Here is a 21252-nt window from a genome sequence, read left to right as displayed (position 1 = left end):
GCAGGTATAGAGTTAGAGCCTTGTTCCGCGCATTCGTGACATTAAGTCCTCCAGAATGGTGTGGGAGAGTTAAAGTCTCGTATTTGATTTTAAACAACATCCCTTGGCTGACATAGTATCCAAAGGCCACCATTAATCTGTCAGCAATACGATGTGGCATTGGCAGTACCTGTGCCAGGTGCGTCAGTCGCGAGGCCAGATGAACATTATTGTGTTCCACCCTTTGGAGCAAGTCGTCGGTTCGGAGTGAATTGTTGCTATGTGCAGTCGGACGTGCTGGAGTAGACGTCGGAAGCTCGCCGCCGCTGATTGCCGTAGCGATCGGGTGAACAATACACCTAAGCATCACAAGATCTCCACTGTCGTAAACGGACTGTGCAGAGCGTCCACCCCTCGTCCAATGTGCATAATCTTGGTTTTATTCATGTTGACCCTGCTTCCCGCAGCTACTCCGTACGTAGTAAGAAGGGTAACCACATTACTTACTTCGTTCTCTATTGCAAACAGCATCATCGACAAACGACATCCTTGTCTAACTGAGCTGCAAACAGGAATCGTTCCTACCTCCCTGCCATTGACTCTCACCGTTGAAGAAGCACCGCGAAGGAGGCGCATGAGGACGGTAATAAAATCCTGAGGTATCGCCATGTGTCGCATTGTTGAGTCAAGGAAATTATGGTTGATCCTGTCAAAGGCACGATCAAAATCCACTAATACGAACTCCTCTCGCATGCGACAAACTTCCTTAAGGGAAATTATGTCACGGTATTCGCCTAGGATAGAATGGATGTTGCTCCGAACCGCTAGACAAGCCTGGTCTGGTGGTATTGTCTTGGATATTACAGTCTTGAGCCTTGCCGCCAACATTCGCACAGAGATCTTATAGTCAGTATTGAGCATTGTCAGCTGTCTAAATTGATGGCCGCTGACACTCGCTGTCGATTTCGGTATTGGTATAAGCAGTCCCGCCATGAACTGCGACGGTACGTCTGTGCAAGGGCTCAATAACTCCTTATACATCAGCACCAACTGGGACATCATTAAATCCGAAAATGCGCGATAAAATTCTAGTGTCAACCCATCTGACCCAGGGGATTTATGCACCGCATCCTTCGTGAGAGCCCTCCGTATGTCATCTTCCTTTAGGGGTTCCAATAGCGCCTCTGCAACCGGACCATTCAGCTCCGTTTGAATCTGTCGCAAAATGTCTTCTATCCTATTGTCCGTCGGCGTCCCAGTGAAAAGGAGGCGGCAATGCTCCAGAAACCCAGCAGCAATGTCTTGTTGTAACGTCAAGGGCCAACCATCGTCATCAAGGAGCACTGTGATCAAGGATAGGCGATTACGCGCATGGCCCTTGGACACATGATGCATGCTAATACGTTCTCCATGGACGTTGTCCAAGCACCGAGCACGGATCGAAAGTTCCTCCAGTCGACGTCTCGTGATCGATAAAATGCACGCCTGAATCCGATGGACTTCCGCTTGACGCTCGCGGAGCACCACATAGTAATAATCTTGTTTTAGTTTTAGTTATGTCAGGTTCCGTAGATCATTTTCGCGGTTATTTTATCGATATGATGTGGAACAAGTCAGATTACAAGATATATATACACGCATGAATAGTGCTAGTATTAATATTACAGAATTTTTTTTTTTTTTGTTCTACACATGCAACTACGTTGAGAGGTACAATTTTTTTTACCATTTCTGAGACAGAAACTCGTCCATGGAGTAGAAGGAGTTGTCCAAAAGAAATGATTTTAAGCTAGATTTAAAAGTTGATCTGCTACCTGCCAGACATTTTGTGTTGTTGGGCAAACGATCAAAGATTTTTGTTGCTGAATAATGTACTCCTTTTTGAGCAACTGTCAGCTTCAATAACGGATAGGAAAGGTCATTTTTTCCTCTAGTGTTGTACGTATGTACATCACTGTTCTTCGCGAACTGAGATGGATTATTTGTAACGAATTTCATTAGCGAATAGATGTACTCTGATGGTGCAGTTAAAATACGTAACTCCTTGAAAAGGTGCCTACATGACGTCCTTGGGTGAACACCACTAATTATTCTCACTGCTCTCTTTTGTGCAATCAATACTTTATGTCTTCGTCGTGAGTTACTCCAAAAAAACTATCCCATAAAACATTATTGAGTGGAAATATGCAAAGTATGTTAGGAGGCTGATCTGTTTATTACCAAGACTAGCGATTATGCGAAGAGAGGAAGAAGCTGAACTTAGTTGTTTGAGAAGCTCAGTAATATGCTTCTTCCAATTGAAGTTGTCATCAATTTGAACACCCAAAAATTTGGAGCAATCTACCCTGTTAACTGAGCCCTGTTCATATGCTACATCAATTGTTGGTATGACTCTATTCTGTGTACAGAACTGGATATAGTGAGTTTTTTCAAAATTAAGGGAGAGTCCATTTTCTGAGAACCATTTAATAATTCTTTGAAAGACATCCTTCAGCTGCTTTTTCTGGAATGGAATTTATTATAACACTCGTGTCATCTGCAAAAAGTACTAGTTCCTCTTGCTGATGGGACTCCCTTTGTGATAATTCCCCATTTACTAGAATTTACCACCCTCCCAACATTATTTGTGCTATTGAGCACAACTTTTTGCTTTCTGTTCATTAAGTATGATTCAAAACAGCTGTGTGTATAACCTTCAGTTCCATAAAACCTGAGTTTTTCTAAGAGTATGACATGATCCACACAGTCAAATGCCTTAGACAGATCACAAAAAATACCATCTGGGGATAATTTGTTATTTAGGACTTGTACTAGTTGATGGGTAAATGTGTAGATAGCATTCTCAGTCGAATAACCCTTCCGGAATCCGAACTGTGACATGCTGAGTAAATTATTTTCACCCAAATGTGAGACTTCTCTTGAATACATAACTTTTTCGAATATTTTAGAAAATGAAGTCAGCAGTGAGATTGGTCTATAATTATTTAAGTCACTCTTGTCCCCTTTCTTATGAAGAGGTTTGATAGTTGCGTATTTCAATCTGTCTGGAAAAATTCCCTGTGCCAGCGAAGCATTACATATATCGCTAAGGACTCCACTTATTAAATTAGAACAACACTTCAAAATTCTCTTAGAGACTCCATCACCACCACATGAGTTCTTGTTTTTCAGTATTTTTTTAATTCCCTTATTTTCCGTGGGGATGGTGATGCTATTTCTAAAGGCCTAAAGTCCTGGGTAATGACATTTTTATCATTTTTTTTCTTCTTCAACTGAACCCTTTTACCTAACATTCAGAAAGTGATTGTTAAAAATACTATCAACTTGTGAATTATCACTCGCAACATCATCATTTAGCTTTATTGCTATGGTATGCTGTGCACTGTCAGACTGCCCTGTCTCCCGTTTGACAATATTCCATATAGTTTTAATCTTATTATCTGCATTATTAATTTCTGTCAGAACCCATAAGCTTCTCGACTTCTTAATGGCTTTCCTTAAAATATTACATTATCTTTTGTAGTAAGCAAGTAACTCGGATCCTGACTTATTCTGGCCTGTCCATATATTTCCCTCTTCCTCTTACACGATATCTTAATTCCCTTAGTAGTTCATGGCTTACTTGACTCTGTAATGGCTTTTTTGGATAACATTTCAGGAAAGCAACTTTCAAATATTGAGACAAATTTACGGTGGAATAAACTGAATTTGGCATCAGCCTAATTTTCTGTGTATACTTCATCCCATTCTACCTCTTCTAGGCTGCACTTCAAGCTCTGTATCCTGTTCGCATTAATAAGCATCCCTGCCTTGTGTGAACCTGCCTGAATCCTGTAAGGTGCTATATGTGTTATTGCCATTAACTGTGCATCATGATCAGATAGCCCATTAACAACTGGGTACACATTTATTGTTTGTGCCTGAGCACTGTCTATGAAAATGTTATCGATAAGTGACCTACTATCCTGCTGCACACGAGTTGGAAAATTTACAACAGATACTAGATTAAAACAATCAAACAAAGATTCTAGCTCATTTTCCCTATCCCTATCTTTTAAGAAATCTACGTTAAAGTCGCCACAAATCACTAACTGCTTCTTTTTGTCTGATAGGTAGGTCAATAATGCCTCAAGATTTTTCATGAATAGCTGAAAGTTACTTTGAGGGATCTGTAGATTGTTACAATTACTATAGTATTGCAGTAGCAACTCACAAGCACACACTTCAAGGATATGATCTACACAAAAGCTATTTGTTTCAATATTTTTGACTTTGTGTCCAGTTTTTGTATAAGTCGCAACTCCTCCTTTCTCCATGTTGACTCTACATGAATAAGATGCTACTCTGTAAGCCCTTAAATTTAACTTCTCCATCCCTGCAGTTACATAGTGTTCAGAGAGACACAAAACATCTATACCTTCAGAATTTTCCCATTTTTCTAGGTATACAAGAAGCTAATCTATCTTATTTTTCAGTCTTCTAATTTTCTGATGAAAGACACAAATTTTATTTCTTTGGATACTGCTACAGCCATTATGGCACTGTTCTGTTTTAATCTCATTCAATACTCTCTGTCTATAACCTGACTCTAACCTAAAAAATGTGTCCCTCCGACTCCAGTAATCACAGGTATTTTGTCTTGTGTGCATGTGGCCCCCCCTTACATGTTCTGCAAGAAGATCAACTAATCTATCCTTCCTCCTCCTATTCAGGTGCAGGCCATGACTAGTGTAACCCCACAGGCACAGCACAGATATGAGATTTAGTTTCTGCCAACAATACCCCCCCCCCTCCCCCAGCGCTCTGTTAACACGCCTGCCAGCCGAATTAATCCAAGGCTGGTCATGGCGCTGCAAAACATCCACAAACCCCACACGAGTGTGAGCTGCTGCTACACCTATTACTTCCAGGTCACACCTAATACTATAGCACGAATTGCTAGCCAGGCTGTTTCCTGCTGCTCCTACTATAAGAACATGGTCCTTGCCATCAAAATCTTTGCACGAGGCCCCTAGGTTTTCTGTAACCTGTTTAAGCTTAGCACTAGGTTTCACAATGCTTGTGACCTGGTACTCGACTCATAGCCTATCCTGTAGCAACTGGCCTACACCTCTCCCGTGACTGCTACCTAACAGCAGGACTCTTTTCTTTCTACTTGACTGTTGATTGTTGATCCCGCCAGATCGTGTTCAATGCGTGGCAGGAGCTGAGATTAGGAGTTTGATCCTTCGGTGTGAGAACACAGTTAAAATCCCCTCCTACCAAGATGTGGTCATATCTCCCATGGAATAGGGGGGCAATCTCCTCCGAATAGAATCGTACTCGCCCCCGTCGATTGTCAGATCCGGAGAGTGCATAGATGTTGACGATACGAATACCGCTCACGGACATAGGCAAACACTGAGCCGAGGGGAGGTAATCGAGGTCGCACATCGGAATCCCTTCCCGGACTGATATCGCTGTGTCACGTCCTCCATCTGGAGTCGGCGCTAGATAAGTGTTGTAACCACGCACGTCGGGAAAAGCAGCACTGCAGGTTTCCTGCACCAGTAGAATATCCACGTCTGTGGCGTAAATCATGTCCTGGAAAAGTTGAATCTTTGGAAGCAAACGTGCGGTGTGAATGTTCACTGTTCCCACCTTATATGTTTGGTCCGTTGTCGTTGTCATGCTCGTGTCATGTTATTGTGAAGAGGGGCCCCAGCCAACGGGTTGCCCTCCGTTGTTTTCGTTCCGTGGTGTGCATCCTGTAAGTGAGTTGTCATCAATCGGGGGTGCCAATTCCTGTATCTCTTCGACTGGTTCCGCCCAGTCGCAGAGGTCATCAATCCCAGAAATGTCCTCTGATGTATTTCGACGTGGCTGCCGGGACATTGACCCTAATTCCTCCGTCGGCAGTGCTGGGTCAGTCGGTGTCAATGAAGAGGGACCGTCTGAGAGGCAGGACATCTGGCCACCATCTGAAGGAATCCTGTCAGGGTCCTCTACAGGCACGTGTTCCGTGTCAGACAGTTCTTCGGCTAGTGTAACTTCCGTGTCCCCTAGGCTAGGGGGAGACGTGTCACGCGAACTATGGCGACGCTTTTTGCAACGCTTCGGCGATCGCTGTTTGCGTGCCCTGCCCTCTGCTGCCTCACTGTGTTCGTCTATCGTTCGTCGGTCCGTTGCTGGCGCCACTGCCTCGACCTCTACTTCCACGCCTCGTGCTACATGTTAGGGTGCGGAAGGTTCCTCCCTCATCTGACGTGGCGTGGGTCTAGGGGAATTCTCCGTGTCACCTCCATGCTCCCCTAACTCGGTCTGCTCTTGCATCAACATGTCCTTGTCACGCTCCGAACTTGGCAACACCTCCCGGCGGGCCACCGACACGTACGTCATCGGCAGTTGGCGTGGGAACTTCTCGCTGTAACGCTTCTCCATGTGGCAGTTGCATGACGTGGCGTTGTTTGCACTCCGCGCGGATATGTCCTTCTCCACCACAGCCACAACATGTGCGTGGCTGGACATCGTAAATCACAGTAGCTCGACATCCTTCAATGTATAAATAAGAAGGGATATGTTTGTTGAGGACGATCCGCACCTGTCGGACGCCGTTTAGCACGGGATAGGTGCTAAAACTTGCCCAGCGCTCTGGCGTATGACTGAGTACCGTTCCACATGGTCGCAGCGATTCAGTAACAATCGATTCTGGTACCTCAAACGCCAATTCAATGGCTTTGAGAGTGTTGAAATTTAAATCTTCTTTGAGCATCGGCGAGAGTTCTTTCACACGCACTTTCATCGGTCATCTTGACGTACATGGTACTGCTTACAATTGATAGATGTATTCCAATTAGGTCTGTAGAAGGTAAACGAACTTCTTCCCTCAAAAAATTCTCTATGTCGAAAGCTTTGGGTCTGACGTATTCGTTGTCAAACGTAAACTGGAGCGTAGTCTCTAAAATTGTGTGCCATGGTGATCGAGTCAGACAACAACACGCGCGAGTAGCGGCGATGTAAACACATCCTCGTCCACGCGCGCCCGCGGCCGGGACAGCAGGTCCGGGCCGCGCCACCGCCTAAAGCAGACTGTCCTTCTGAGCTACCCAAGCACGACTTACGACCCGTCCTCACAGCTTCAGTTCTGCCAGTACCTCGTCTCCTACCTTCCAAATTTCACAAAAGCTCTTCTGCGAACCTTGCAGCACTAGCACTCCTGGAAGAAAGGATATTGCGGAGACATGGCTTAGCCACAGCAGAGTGAAAATCTCATTCTGGAAACATCCCCCAGGCTGTGGCTAAGTCATGTCTCTGTAATTTCCTTTCATCCAGGAGTTCTAGTGCTGTCAGGTTCGCAGAAGAGCTTCTGTGAAGTTTGGAAGGTAGGAGACGAGGTACTGGCAGAATTGAAGCTGTGAGGACGGGTCGTGAGTCGTGCTTGGGTAGCTCAGATGGTAGAGCACTTACCCGCGAAAGGCAAAGGTCACGATTTCAAGTCTCGGTCCGGCACACAGTTTTAATCTGCCAGGAAGATTCATATCAGCGCACACACCGCTGCAGAGTGAAAATCTCATTCTGGAACGTAAAAATTGATAATGGAAAAAGAAAAAGTATTTCTTCTTAAGGACTCGCCCCCACGACCTTTAGATTACCATTCCGTACTCTTACCGCTGCCTGTAAAATTCGCTAACATACAGTAAGTAGCTCATGCATCGCACGATCCAGGCCAAAATGTCATTTTTCTCGAAATTTTTGGCCATCTGCGTCTCTCACTTCTGTCGCTTTCATTCGCACCGGGCCCTGCATATATCATAAATTTGAACAAGATCAGTGATGACGAGTGAGCACACTTTCCAGAGCAGTAACATCAGAGGGTGAAGGACAGCTCACTTGAAATATTTGGGCACATAACGGTCGAACTGTGCGCGGAATCGAAAAGTAGCCACGAAGAAAAACGGATAGCCTGCACAGAAACAGGACGTCCAATTTGTATTACTCCTCACGGCAACATGCGAGCGTTAGTCATAAGATATCAGTTACCACCTTGAAAAATTTAGCACCTTGAAAATACACGAGGGTAAAAAAGTCAGAAAAGCTTGTAACGGTCTTGTAGGGAAGGTTTTGCTGAGGAGTAACTGAAGAAAAAAATCGATACGTTGCGCCTTTTCTGACTCAATTAGCTTTGGAACTAGCCAATCAAGCTGTTGCGTGCGGAAATTCAAGTGGCTCGCCAGAGATTTGTCGCTAAACGTGTTCTTCATTTTGTTTCCTAAAACCGAGCAAGAGAGTTATACAAAAATTGGACATGGGACGATAGTGCGGATCGAACCCGAACCAAAAGCTGAGCAGTTTCGTGCACTATCATCTACGCCATTAGAACAGTTGGCGCTAATTGCATACGGTAGGCCACTTGAATCTGAGCACACAACGGCCTGATTCGCTAAATTCAATGCTAATTAACGCTGAAGCGACGCCATGTATCGAATTTTTTTCTTACCAATTATTTCTCAGCACATCCTACACCTCAACACCCTTAATTGCTTTGCAGACTGCTTCTGACCATCCTGTATAAAGTTATGAAATAATTTTCTGTTGTTTATAGGTACCTGTGCGCAGGCAGGGTACACAGTGAAATCCCTGTGCCACAATACCTACAATACCTGTGCCGCCAGACCGCTAGATCGCCAGAAGAGACATAAAGAAATAAACAAACAAAAAATGTTGGAGCCTGGTGATGAAGTGGGGAATCGTGCAGTAATTCGCTGAGTTTGAAGGGGAACAGCAACGCTGCAACAGTCCATTCTGAGTTGGTGAACGACAACAATGGATCATCGTTATGTGACGCAGTGGTTAGGTAGTGCCGGCGCTTCCAGCTTGATCAGGCAAGTCTGGAAGTCGATGAATTACATAGCAGACCATCTCTCTATGGAGAACCGGGAGTAGCCGAGGTCTGGTGTTTGAAGATCGGCGTATGAAAATCCAGGCGGTAGTGGAACAAATGAAAATCATTCATGGATCAGTTTTCATCATCAGGCATGACTTTTTAACATGACATACGTCGTTACCCGCTGGGTTCTGGGACTCTTCATACTCACTCAGAAAGCGCACCTAGCCGAGGCATGGTCGTAAATGCTGCAGCTGTGTCTGGACAATCCAAATGCTTTGGCCGACTGATCACCGGAGAAGGGTTCTGGGTGTATCACCATGATACAGAGACAAAGGGGCAAAGCGGGCGGTACATATGGATCCAGTACTGCCGAAAATGGCGAAGATCCATCCATCATCAGGCAAGGTCATGCTGTTTATTGGTGCTAACAGATTATCCCGTAAGGAGAAAACCGTCATTTTAATGTACTACGAAAATCTTATGAAACGTCCCCTTTAAACAATTTATATATGACTGTGCTTAAACTGACACACAATATTTTGTTAGCGCAACGCAATCTGACTTTCAGAAATCCCTACAAAAGAATGGCCCTGACTAACATTAAACTATACCTTTCACAAATCACTTACCTCACAAAAATCTTCGCTGCTCAAGCTACTGCAATACAGCGAGCGCCACTACTGCCAGCTAAATAAAAGATTCAAACTATGGAAGGCACTAACTACTGATAGGGATAGTTAGCAAATGAAAGATATTAATAGAGAACAAACAATGTATTTACCTTAATATCATCACAAGTCATAATATATATATCAGTTCATGACAAATTACAAATCTCCGCCATCTCTCTCCCCACATCCACCACTGCTGGCAGCTCACCTCCAACTGCGCAACGCTACGCGCTGTTCACAGCCAGCTGCCTAACACTACAATGGCGAGTATTACAACAATGCAAAGCAGCCACAGACTGCACACAGCACAGCCAGTGATTTTCATATTGAGCGCTACGTAACGTTGCCAATAAGAAAACATAAACAGCCTACTTACATAAAGAAAACATAAACAGCCTACTTACATAGCCCCCAGGCTCCCCACAAAAAATTTTACAAATTTTTTTTTTGGACAGTGGCCAATACATATTTGTTAAAAATTTTTTTCACAATTACAATAACAAAGAAATCAAATGCACACACTTATTGATACAACGTTGGTCAAAAGCTAAAATTTTGTCACAGTCCATAAAGACAGTCCTGATCATTCATTACAGTAAAATATAGTGTTTGTCTCAAAGTCTGAGCAGTAGAAGAAAATGCACACGGAAGTAGTGGATTTCCATGCAGTCTTGAAGAAGTAGTGTTGTCCTTCCAACGGAAAGACAGTGCTGACTCTTGACATGCTGACAGGTAATGGGCCACCATGGAGCAAACCCACTGCAGAGTCAGTCGAAGTTTTGATGAATATTGGTAGGTAGGTTATCACAGAGCAGACCCACCGTAGTCCTGATAGAGATTACGATATTGGTGGGCCACCAGAGGTGCAGACCCACTGTAGTCCTTGTAGAGATAATGGTATTGGTGGGCCACCAGAGGTGCAGACCCACTGTAGTCCTTGTAGAGATAGCCAGCAGCCATCTGTTGCGATTGTGCAGGTGCACATTCACCATTGAAGAGTCTTGCGGAGAATATAGCAAGTCCATAAACCACCACTTGTGCAGTCACAAAGTTTTTGGAATTGTCCTTAGATCCAGCAATGCTGTTATCCAGTCCCTTGCTGAATCATTAACACACGTGCAAACACTATCAGTCCCTACTTCTCACATATTGTCCATGTACTATGACCAACAGAAACGTGTGCAGTGAAATGTTACTTAATTTGAAGAACTGGTAACAATTACAATTTTATAACATGAGAATACAATAACAAAGGTACACAATACATCATTAAAAACATAACAATATAGATAACATTTGTAGTAATAGGGGCTTTACAAAAGAATAGAAATAGACATATACGTCAGTGTTACAGGAATTATGACATGAGTACATACATAGAAGATCAGAATAATTATTGAAACATCAACTTCACACATGAGCATTTAAACAGAATGAATAATGTCTAACATCTTTACAAAGTAAATAACATATTATTAATGCCAATTATATTTGAGGATAACAGTATTCCTCATCATAGTGAATGTAGCTTAATATTAAAAGAGAAAAAAATTCTATGAAACTACACAGAGACAGGAAGAAAACAAATACACAAGGGTACACAAACACGTACTGGGATAACACAAAAGGAAAGGACAGGGTTCGTTTTCAGTGTAACATTTGGTACTGCAGTCCATCCCAAAACTTCATTCTATAGATCATTCGTCTTATTTCAACCTTTGCTTCCACCAAAAAAATCTTATCCAAGCATGCTTTCTGTATTCTGTTCATATTTCTTTCAAAATAATTATTTCTGATTGTACAATACTCATTTGGGCCCAAATCCTTTTTATATAACTTCGCAATGCATTCTTTACCTATTCTCCATAGTCAGTTTCTCATATAGTCTACTTAATCTACTTAAATCTACTGAGCTCAGATGCTAAACTAAGGGACGAGGCAATGCAGCAGCACAAAACAATTAACACAAACATCAATGACAAAAAAATGCCAATTTGCAAAGCAAGCAGCAGTAAATCTAAATTAACAAAAAAAAATGCAAAATTACAACTAATATAAGGCACTGTGCAGGACACAAGAAAAACTAGCTTAGAAGAGTAACACAAAGTCAAATTCAGTAACACTATGCCTGGCAAACAGCAGCAGCAAATGCTATGACGTATACCTAAGCATGACAAAGCTCAAGCAGAAAAAATAGTACACTAAAGATAACAATGCAGATAAGGCAAATGTATAATCACATCTTAATGTCTAAGTAATTAAAGTGGTGCACCACAACAACTGATTGTAAAAAGAAATATTACCATGTACTTGAAAAGAAAATTATGTGTTACTGTTACTAGTTCCTTCTTATTGTTCTTTCCTTTCCAAGTGCTCCTTTTTTAAAGAATGTGGATCATAAAATAATTATTTAATAGATCTGTTGACAGAAAGTGTTCACATTAGCAAATGCATTTCATTTTATAAAAGCAATGCTGCAACACAGCTGGAAACCAGATATCAAATGAAATAAGCAATTACGCAAACCGAAGCATAAAAACATCATTCAATAGTCATGTGGCATTTCGTAAGTCAGTAGCTCTCAACTCTCGGAGAAAGACACTTGTCATAATCAGGTTTGCAGATGTAAGAATATTTCCAAGGATAATGGCCTCCCCTTTTTTTTGTTCTACCTGTGCCGCTGAAAAGGGCTCCCAATAATGGCTTTTTCTCCAGGCGTCTGACACAGCTGGGTGCCCGCGACGCATTACGTGCAGGTGGTCACTTAACTTTCGTACGGAAATATTTACGACAGCAGTTTCCGCTACAGTGACAGTCTCACATAAAAATATTTCACAGGTCAAGAATTAGCGTTGCAAATCTGTAGAAAGAAAATCCTATAAATATAAGTGTCCAAAAAAAATATTGGTCAGCATTGTGATACAGTCACACATTTCATAACTCTTAAAGTACGTTTCTTGGTTTCCAACATCCTTTTCATAAATCAGAGTCCCTAACCCCTACTCCTTATTCCTTACCTTATTACACATATACATATTCATATTCATCAACACGTCTTCAATATTTCATCATAATAGCTACATAGCATAATCAGATTCCTCATATAGCATCAGCTTATTTATCATAAACATACCTCAACAGCATAGTGCACATCGTCGTCGTAATAATAACATCATAACACTTCAGTCAAATCTCAAAATCGTCGTAACTTCCTCCAATAATTAAAAAAATTCTCTGCTCATGTCAAAAGTGTCATCTGCCTCAAACGTACTTTAAAATCATGCTCCCTTACCAAATATATCATTCAAAGCTCTCATAGTATCACAATGGTTCCGAAAAATGTGAGCATTTCTCAAAGTACAGACAAAATACAACTTCGTAAGTGTGAAGTTATCCAACTGTGTAATTACGTAAACATCTGTCACTGATGTAGTAAAAACGTTTGTCTGTCTCAGTTAAATGATCAGATAGCTGTGTAATTTGTGTGTTAGAGAAATATGGTACCGATGTGTAAAGTTGTATAAGCAAATACCATATTAGCTAGGGTTCCTTGTGCTTGCCAAACACATGGTACACAAAGTAAGCGTGTACCCCCCTGAGGATAAATGTAATTATACTCCCAGGTGTTACAAATTACAGCAATGCAATGAAATGTATCACGGAAAACTTTCTTTGTAATTCAAAAATCTTTAAAAATAAATGTTTTAAGTACAAAATTAATCACTCAAATACGTGTACTGTAGCGCTAAATGTGCGTCTTGTAGCAACATAATCTGTGTGGAAGTGTCGTAGTTATCGTCCTCCGAAAGCTAAGTTCTGCATAAGTCAATGTACTTACCTCATAATACACAAAAGTGAAATGCTTTGCGTATAGATGTCGTAGTTATTATGCTTATTGGCGTGATGAAGAAAGTACTGTACAGTAACGTAATGTTGTGCCACGAAAAAGGCTGTCTCATTGTTGCTATACCACAAAAGTTACTACTAAAACATGTTTTTCTTCCTAGAAGAATTCAGAAAACTGTGCAGATATAAAACAGATACACCGCAAAAGCAACATTGTAAATTGTCACTCATTAGTAGCGTCGTGATAAAAATCGTGTAGCTGTCACATAAACTAACCTCTGTGTCATCTGGTATCTCTCAGAAAGCACTTTAAATTCAGAATGCATTTTCAAATAAACCAAAATGTTGCATTAAAATCTCATTAGCAGTACTGGTAAATGTTCTAAGTATGTGAGCCTCATAGTCATTACGTAATCGTGCAACAAACAAGCAAGAATGTACACACACAATAACACTGTGACGTCTGTTCACTATAACAATGCATTCGTAATTTCTGTTTAAATAAGTTCTCTTGGTTCTTGACTGGATATTTCACTTCAAACATTGTTACATGTTAACAGATTCTAAATCTGACAAAGCATATTAGTAATGTGAAGCAAAAAATTTTATGTCAAAGACTAAGTCTTTCAATAAACGGTTTTACATGTGAAATGTGGTGTAAACCTTTACTCTTCCTAGTACGCAGAGTTTCAACTTCAACGCAATTATCATGTGGTATACGTCGGATTCTGTAAGGTCCATTGTAAACTAGAAAGAATTTGTGACTCAAGTGTTTCTTCTTATGTGACAATGAATGAGCTTTAATGAGAACCTTCTGACCAATATACAATTTCTTTGTATTTGCTTTACCGTGTAGTTTTCTCCTTTTGTCTGCTGCAGATTTTATATTTTTAAGAGCCAAATCAATTATGTCTTTGTGTCGAAGTTTACGTGTATTTGGGAAAGGTACAAGCTCTCTGATTCTGTTCGGTGGTTCTTCATTCTTTAGTACAAGAGTAGGTGGTAAAGCAGTGGAATCATGAGGCATTTCATTCAGCACATTTTGAAATAAGTGTAAATATCTGTCCCAATGCTGATGCTTTCTGTGACAATAAAGTCTGCAAAGCTTATTGATTTCTTTCATAATCCGTTCAGACGGGTTACAATGTGGTGAGTACAATGAAATAAAAACAGGTTTGGTTTTATGGTTGCGAAGCATGCGTGACCAAACAGCAGATCTGAATTGCGGTCCGTTATCTGAAATGACTTTACTAACGTGTCCAACTTCACGTAAGAAATTTTTAACAAAGGCGTTGGATACAGACCGTCCAGTGGCTTTACGTAACGGTGTGAAAGAAACAAATTTTGAAGTAAGTTCAACAGCGACTAGAACGTACGAAAATCCATTAGATGTTCTGACAAGCGGTCCCAAGAGATCAACAGCAGCAAATTCTTTTAATTTAGAAGGAATGATAGGAAACAACGGAGCACGATGTGAGATAGTAGATGGTTTCGCCTTTTGACAAAGTTTACAAATAGACAAGACTCTTCGAATTCGCTTTTCCATATTGTTAAAATAACAAGTCGTTCGAAGAATATGATAACATTTTCGTGGGCCAAAATGTGCGTAGCTGAAATGAATGTACCAAATGAGCTTATTAACAAAATCGTCGGGAATGCAAAGTACCCATAGCTTGTAATCAACAGTGCAGCGTTTGAAGAGTATGTTGTTTCTAACCAGGTAATAATGCCGAATCTGAGTGTGTGTCTTTTCATGCCATTTATTTTTGATGTCTTTCCAAATCGGATCTTTATCTTGTTCATGAGCAATGTCTTTTAAAGATGTGGTGATGAAGTTTTCAAAGGCGACTTTCTGAATGTAAAGAATACTGAAATTTTTCTCGAGGTTGCCTTCTTTGTTACTTTTCTCAAGCCCAGCCGATGCGCGTGACAGTGCGTCCGCAACAATGTTCTCCTTGCCGGGAATGTAGACTATTGTGAAACGGAATTCTTGCAGAAACAATGCCCAACGTTTTAACCTGTCATGATTTAATTTTGAAGACATAAGAAATTGTAATGCACGATGATCACTGTATACTTTTACGTGCTTACCAGAAAGAAAGAAACGGAATTTGTTAAATGCCCAAACGATAGCTAAAGCTTCTAATTCAGTAACGGAATAATTTTTTTCAGATTTTGTTAGCACTCGGCTAGCAAAAGCAATGGTTTTCTGAACGGTAGTGTCATTTTCTATGGCTTCTTGAAATAAATGGGCACCAAGACCGACTTTAGAAGAATCCGTGCTAAGGCAGAAATCTTGTGACAGATCTGGATGTGCTAGTATTGGCGCGTTAAGTAGCGATTCTTTCAAAGAATTGAATTCCAACTGTGCTTATTCGTCCCAGTTCCAAATAGTATTTTTTCCAGTGAGAGAACAAAGTTTTGGTGTAACAAGAATTTGCATATTCAGAAAACGACGGTAAAAATTTACGAGACCTAGAAAACTGCGGACTTGTCTTTTTGTGGATGGAACTGGAATGGCTCTGATTGCTTCTAACTTTTCAGGATCCGGCTGAATGCCTTCAGAAGAAATAATATGTCTCAAAAACTTCACCTTTGTCCTACCGAATTCAAACTTTTCCAAGTTAACTGTAATTCCAGATTCTACAAAAATACGTAACAAACTGTTGAGGATGCGATTATATAGTTCCCATGAAGCTTCTGCTATTAGAATATCGTCCACATATAAGGTGATATGACGTTTTAAGAACTCAGATAATATCGAATTTAGCCCGCGAATGAATGCTGCTGAAGAAATGTTCAAACCAAAGGGAAGTTTCCGAAACTGATAACAAACGCCGAAACAAAGGAAAGCTGTGTATTTTCTACATTCTGGATGAAGTTCGATCTGATAAAAGCTGGATCTGAGATCAATGGAAGACAACACTTTTACACCATTAAAATTTTGAAGAAGTTCTTCCAACGTTTGCGGCCTGTCTGTTTCAGGAATAATGATAGTATTGATTTGTCTCGAATCTAAGACAAGCCTGATCGATCCATTTTTCTTCTCAACAACATGTAACGGATTGTTGTATGAGCTTACTGCAGGCTCAATAATGCCCTCGTCAAGCATAGATTGTATTTCTGTTCTAACACGGTCCCTATAATGAGCCGGAATTATGTATGGTCTAACACAAAATTTAGTATGCTCACGAACACGAAATTGGTATTGAAATCCCTTGATTGTTGCTGTTTTGTGAGTAAAAACTGTGGAATGTTCTTGTAAAATCTCAAAAAGGTCCTGCCTATCAGTGTCATTACAATTCTCAATTGTTTGAATTTTATTCTGAATTAACTTATTAGTGTCAAATGCGCCGTCGATATCATCCCTGTCAGTACTTGCAGAGTGATTGTTAGTGTCTAGTTCCGTAGAAAAGTCCGAACTGTTGTCTAACAGAAGGTAAAGCCGATTAATTTCCTCGTCATGGTTTGAGAGCCAATCTTCAAATTTCAACGCTATTGACTTACCTTCTTTCTCTAAACCTATTTCAGCATCGTGAAAGTTTAAGATTGCTTTGTATTCATTCAAAAAGTCTACTCCCAATATAATTTCCGTCGACAATAATGGAACAATGAGAAAGTTCATAGAGAAGCTGTGGCTTTGACAAAAGAATTCTAAATTGGTTTGTTGGCGTACATCTACACTTTTTCCAAAGATTGCACCTTGTAATTTAATCTTACGTAACGGAAGTGTGGGGCAATCGTTCGATTTGTTGCATTTGCTAAAGGCTGTTTCACTGATTACTGAAATGGGACTGCCAGAGTCAAGTACTGCCGTAAATTTTACGTCATTTACTGTAATGTGAATCACAGGATATGCAATGTTGTTATGTTTTATGTCGTGTTTCTGGAGTAAGATGTCCCTAATGTCTTCCATTTTTACGTAATTACTAGCTACGGCAGCTGCGTCGTCAGTTTCATAAGTATGTTTTGTGGCTGCCAGCGGTGTGAGTCATTGCCTATTGTCTCTTTGTTGGCGCGCGTCGTTATTGGGGTTTGGAGACCTAACTTCTACAAATTCACCGTGACGAGAGGGCCCTGCTCTGTTTGAATCCCGCCAGTTCTGATGCAATTCAGGTCTGTCGTTACGATCATATCGTCTGTCGTCATGTCGGTAGATTCCATAGTTTCTTTCTTGTCGGTCACATGGTGGAGAATTTCTCCTTGAATCGTAACTGCGCGCTGATCCGTTGCGTCTAAAGTTATTCTGTCTCCCTTGATAGTATTTATTTTGGTTCCCATATTGTCTGTTTCTCTTATTGTCTCTGTGATAGTCATTACCACGGAGAGGTGATCTTTCCCTGTAGTTATTACTACTCTGCCAACGGTTGTCATACGGGTGGTGTCTGTTTTGGTCACGATTTGTGTTGTGAGAATAGCCTTGTCGTGTCAAGTTATTACTTCTTTCATCGCGGAATTGCGACGGATGTGACCTGTAATTGTTGTGTTCCTGCTTTCGCGTTCCGCGATTGTCAGTGTCAATTTCTAATTCTTGTAAAAGTCCCTGAAATGCTTCAATGTCGTCTTTGCAACGTCCTGCCAAAATAATATGTCGTAAATGTTCAGGCAGTTTGATTAAGCAAATGCGGATGAGTTCTGAGGGGCTGTATGGGTTTGTCAGGTACTGATTCTTGTGCAACATGTCTTCAAAATATTTGGCAAGACTGGAAAATTCAGATTGTTCAAAACGTTTCATCATCATGATGCTATGTTTTACACGGTCTTGTGTGGCTTGAGACCAATATGCTGAGAGGAAGGCATGGTAAAATTCTCCCTCACTGTGGCAATCGTGAATGACCGATCGCATTCTTACAGCTGGTTCATTCTCTAAGTAGCCACACATAAATTCTAATCTGTGTTCTAACGACCAGTTGGGAGGAAAACAATGAGAGAATTGATGGAGCCATGCTTGTGGATGAATGTCGTTGCCAGAATTCTTAAATGTTTTGAATTTACGTGTAGTAATGAACAGCTTATAGTCAAAATCATCATGTCGGCGAGTCGCATATCGGTCATTGTTAGGTCGTGTCGGCCGTTCCATCTCAAAATTCGGTGCACATTGCCAATTTCTTTCATAACTTCCGAAATGCCCTGTGTTATTATTTTGTGGCTGTTCCGCATTTCTGTGTCCCTCTTCCCGTATTGGGGCGCGAGTATCCTCTGAAATATGTAATTCTTGTATTAACTGTGTCAGCTGATCTTGTACTTCCCGGATTTCTCTTTGGTGTTGCGTATTAATCTGATTCTGATTTTGTTGAATTTCCTAATTTGTTCGCACTCTTCAGTGTCAGTGAAGGCTACAGGTCTTGTGTCATTCAGATCATCATCTACCTTTGTAGATAAGTTAGTGACCTGATCCGAAAGTTCGGCTACTTTCTCCGATAGTGAACACATTTCCTCAGTGTGTTTTTCTGAACCAAGTTTCAGAATGTCCATTTGTGTTGAAATCGAATCTACTGTGTCCTTTAAGTTTTCCTGAGTTATTGCAAGTTGCGTAACCGAATCGGTAGATGCAACTGAGTCAATTTTAGCCCACAAGGTCTCATGATTTTCATGAACAATGGCTTGCAGTTCTTTTATGGCTGCTTCGTGATTCTGTAATGCATTTTCATGCCGCGAAAAAATAGGTTGAAAATGCTCACAAATTTGTGTTTTTACGTCATTACAGACTTTTTGACATTTCGATTCAATGTTATGTAACTCAGTAGTTAAATCTTCACGCGTTTGTTCAAGCGTGGTGTGAAGATTTTGTTCCATTGCGTCTAACTGTTGCTGTGTTTGTCTCTGGTGTTGTTCCATTGTGTCTAACTTTTTAAGATTTTGTTCCACTGTGTCTAACTTTTTAAGATTTTGTTCCATTGTGTCTAACTTTTGAAGCTTTTGCTGTGTTTGTCCCATTTGTTGTATTAATTGTAATAACAATGCATTGGTGTCTGAAACATGTTCCTCAGTGCTTTTCGGCAGTGAATTTACACCGGAAACATTCACATTTTGACAAGCAGAAAATGTGTCTTGACTTATTTGAGAAAACGGTGAGGATCCAAAACCTGAATCTACAGTATTTGCGAGATCGTGTCGTGTCATTTCGGCTTCCTGAGGCGAGCTATTGCCGACCGATCGATCGATAATGCTTCCCTTTTCACTAATTGTTTCACTGTCCACGCCATTGTTTGACGCCCGCTCCATTTCCCTGTGCACAGTTACCAAATTACTACTTTGAATGTCTGTTAATTCATTACTCTGCGGCGCCATCACACTGCTTTCGTCTTCACTGTCATTTCTCAGTTTACTTTGGAGCCTAGTATTACGTTTGTCACACGCCATTATTGTCACAATATTTCACACGACAACACAGAAGAGCACAATTTGAAGAGCAAAAATAAGAGAACACATTAACATAGCACTGAAAATAATATCTAGTTAATTGCAGCTGCGAAATACTTGGTGCAAATCTACATGCATGCCACAACTGTTTTACTGTACAACAATGAAAGGCTTCAACTACAAAAGAGATTCTCTCTACAATTACGCGCTAGCAATAAACAAAATCTACACTAATTACACAAACTACAAGAAAAAAAAATCAGAAGATTCCAGTGAGGTATCCTAGGCTAAGGGTCGACATATGAAACGTCCCCTTTAAACAATTTATATATGACTGTGCTTAAACTGACACACAATATTTTGTTAGCGCAACGCAATCTGACTTTCAGAAATCCCTACAAAAGAATGGCCCTGACTAACATTAAACTATACCTTTCACAAATCACTTACCTCACAAAAATCTTCGCTGCTCAAGCTACTGCAATACAGCGAGCGCCACTACTGCCAGCTGAATAAAAGATGCAAACTATGGAAGGCACTAACTACTGATAGGGATAGTTAGCAAATGAAAGATATTAATAGAGAACAAACAATGTATTTACCTTAATATCATCACAAGTCATAATATATATATCAGTTCATGACAAATTACAAATCTCCGCCATCTCTCTCCCCACATCCACCACTGCTGGCGGCTCACCTCCAACTGCGCAACGCTACGCGCTGTTCACAGCCAGCTGCCTAACACTACAATGGCGAGTATTACAACAATGCAAAGCAGCCACAGACTGTGCACAGCACAGCCAGTGATTTTCATATTGAGCGCTACGTAACGTTGCCAATAAGAAAACATAAACAGCCTACTTACATAAAGAAAACATAAACAGCCTACTTACAATCTTCTTATGTGGTTCCGGGAGGCTGTAAAGACGAAGCACTCAGGAAGCTTTCAGATGGGATGGCTTTACTCCACAAGAACTCCCCAGCTCATTCTGCGCAAAATATAGTCACACATGTTGGTTCGTTGTGCGCAGACTTTGCAACACGTCTGCTTTGGTGGAAGGTACGAGGGGTACCCCTATTGAACTTCTACCCCGGAATATTCTACAGCACAGAACCATTCTTCAGTTACATTACTGTAGAATGGTTCAAATGGCTCTGAGCACTATGGGACTCAACTGCTGAGGTCATTAGTCCCCTAGAACTTAGAACTAGTTAAACCTAACTAACCTAAGGACATCACAAACATCCATGCCCGAGGCAGGATTCGAACCTGCGACCGTAGCGGTCTTGCGGTTCCAGACTGCAGCGCCTTTAACCGCACGGCCACTTCGGCCGGCTACTGTAGAATGTTACACAACCGAAAGCCTATTCGCAGATGACTGATAGCGGCCCTCAGCAGCGGAAGCTTAAGTTGACACGATGTATAATACTCCAAAATATTTCCAACCACATCCCACATATATGAATATGGTAAAAATATCTTCTGAGATGACAGATGAGATTTTAAGTAGCTATAAATTTATC

The sequence above is a fragment of the Schistocerca americana genome, chromosome 2 (genome assembly GCF_021461395.2).
Source record: "Schistocerca americana isolate TAMUIC-IGC-003095 chromosome 2, iqSchAmer2.1, whole genome shotgun sequence".
NCBI lineage: Eukaryota > Metazoa > Arthropoda > Insecta > Orthoptera > Acrididae > Schistocerca > Schistocerca americana.
Note: the sequence above shows the minus strand (reverse complement) of the source record.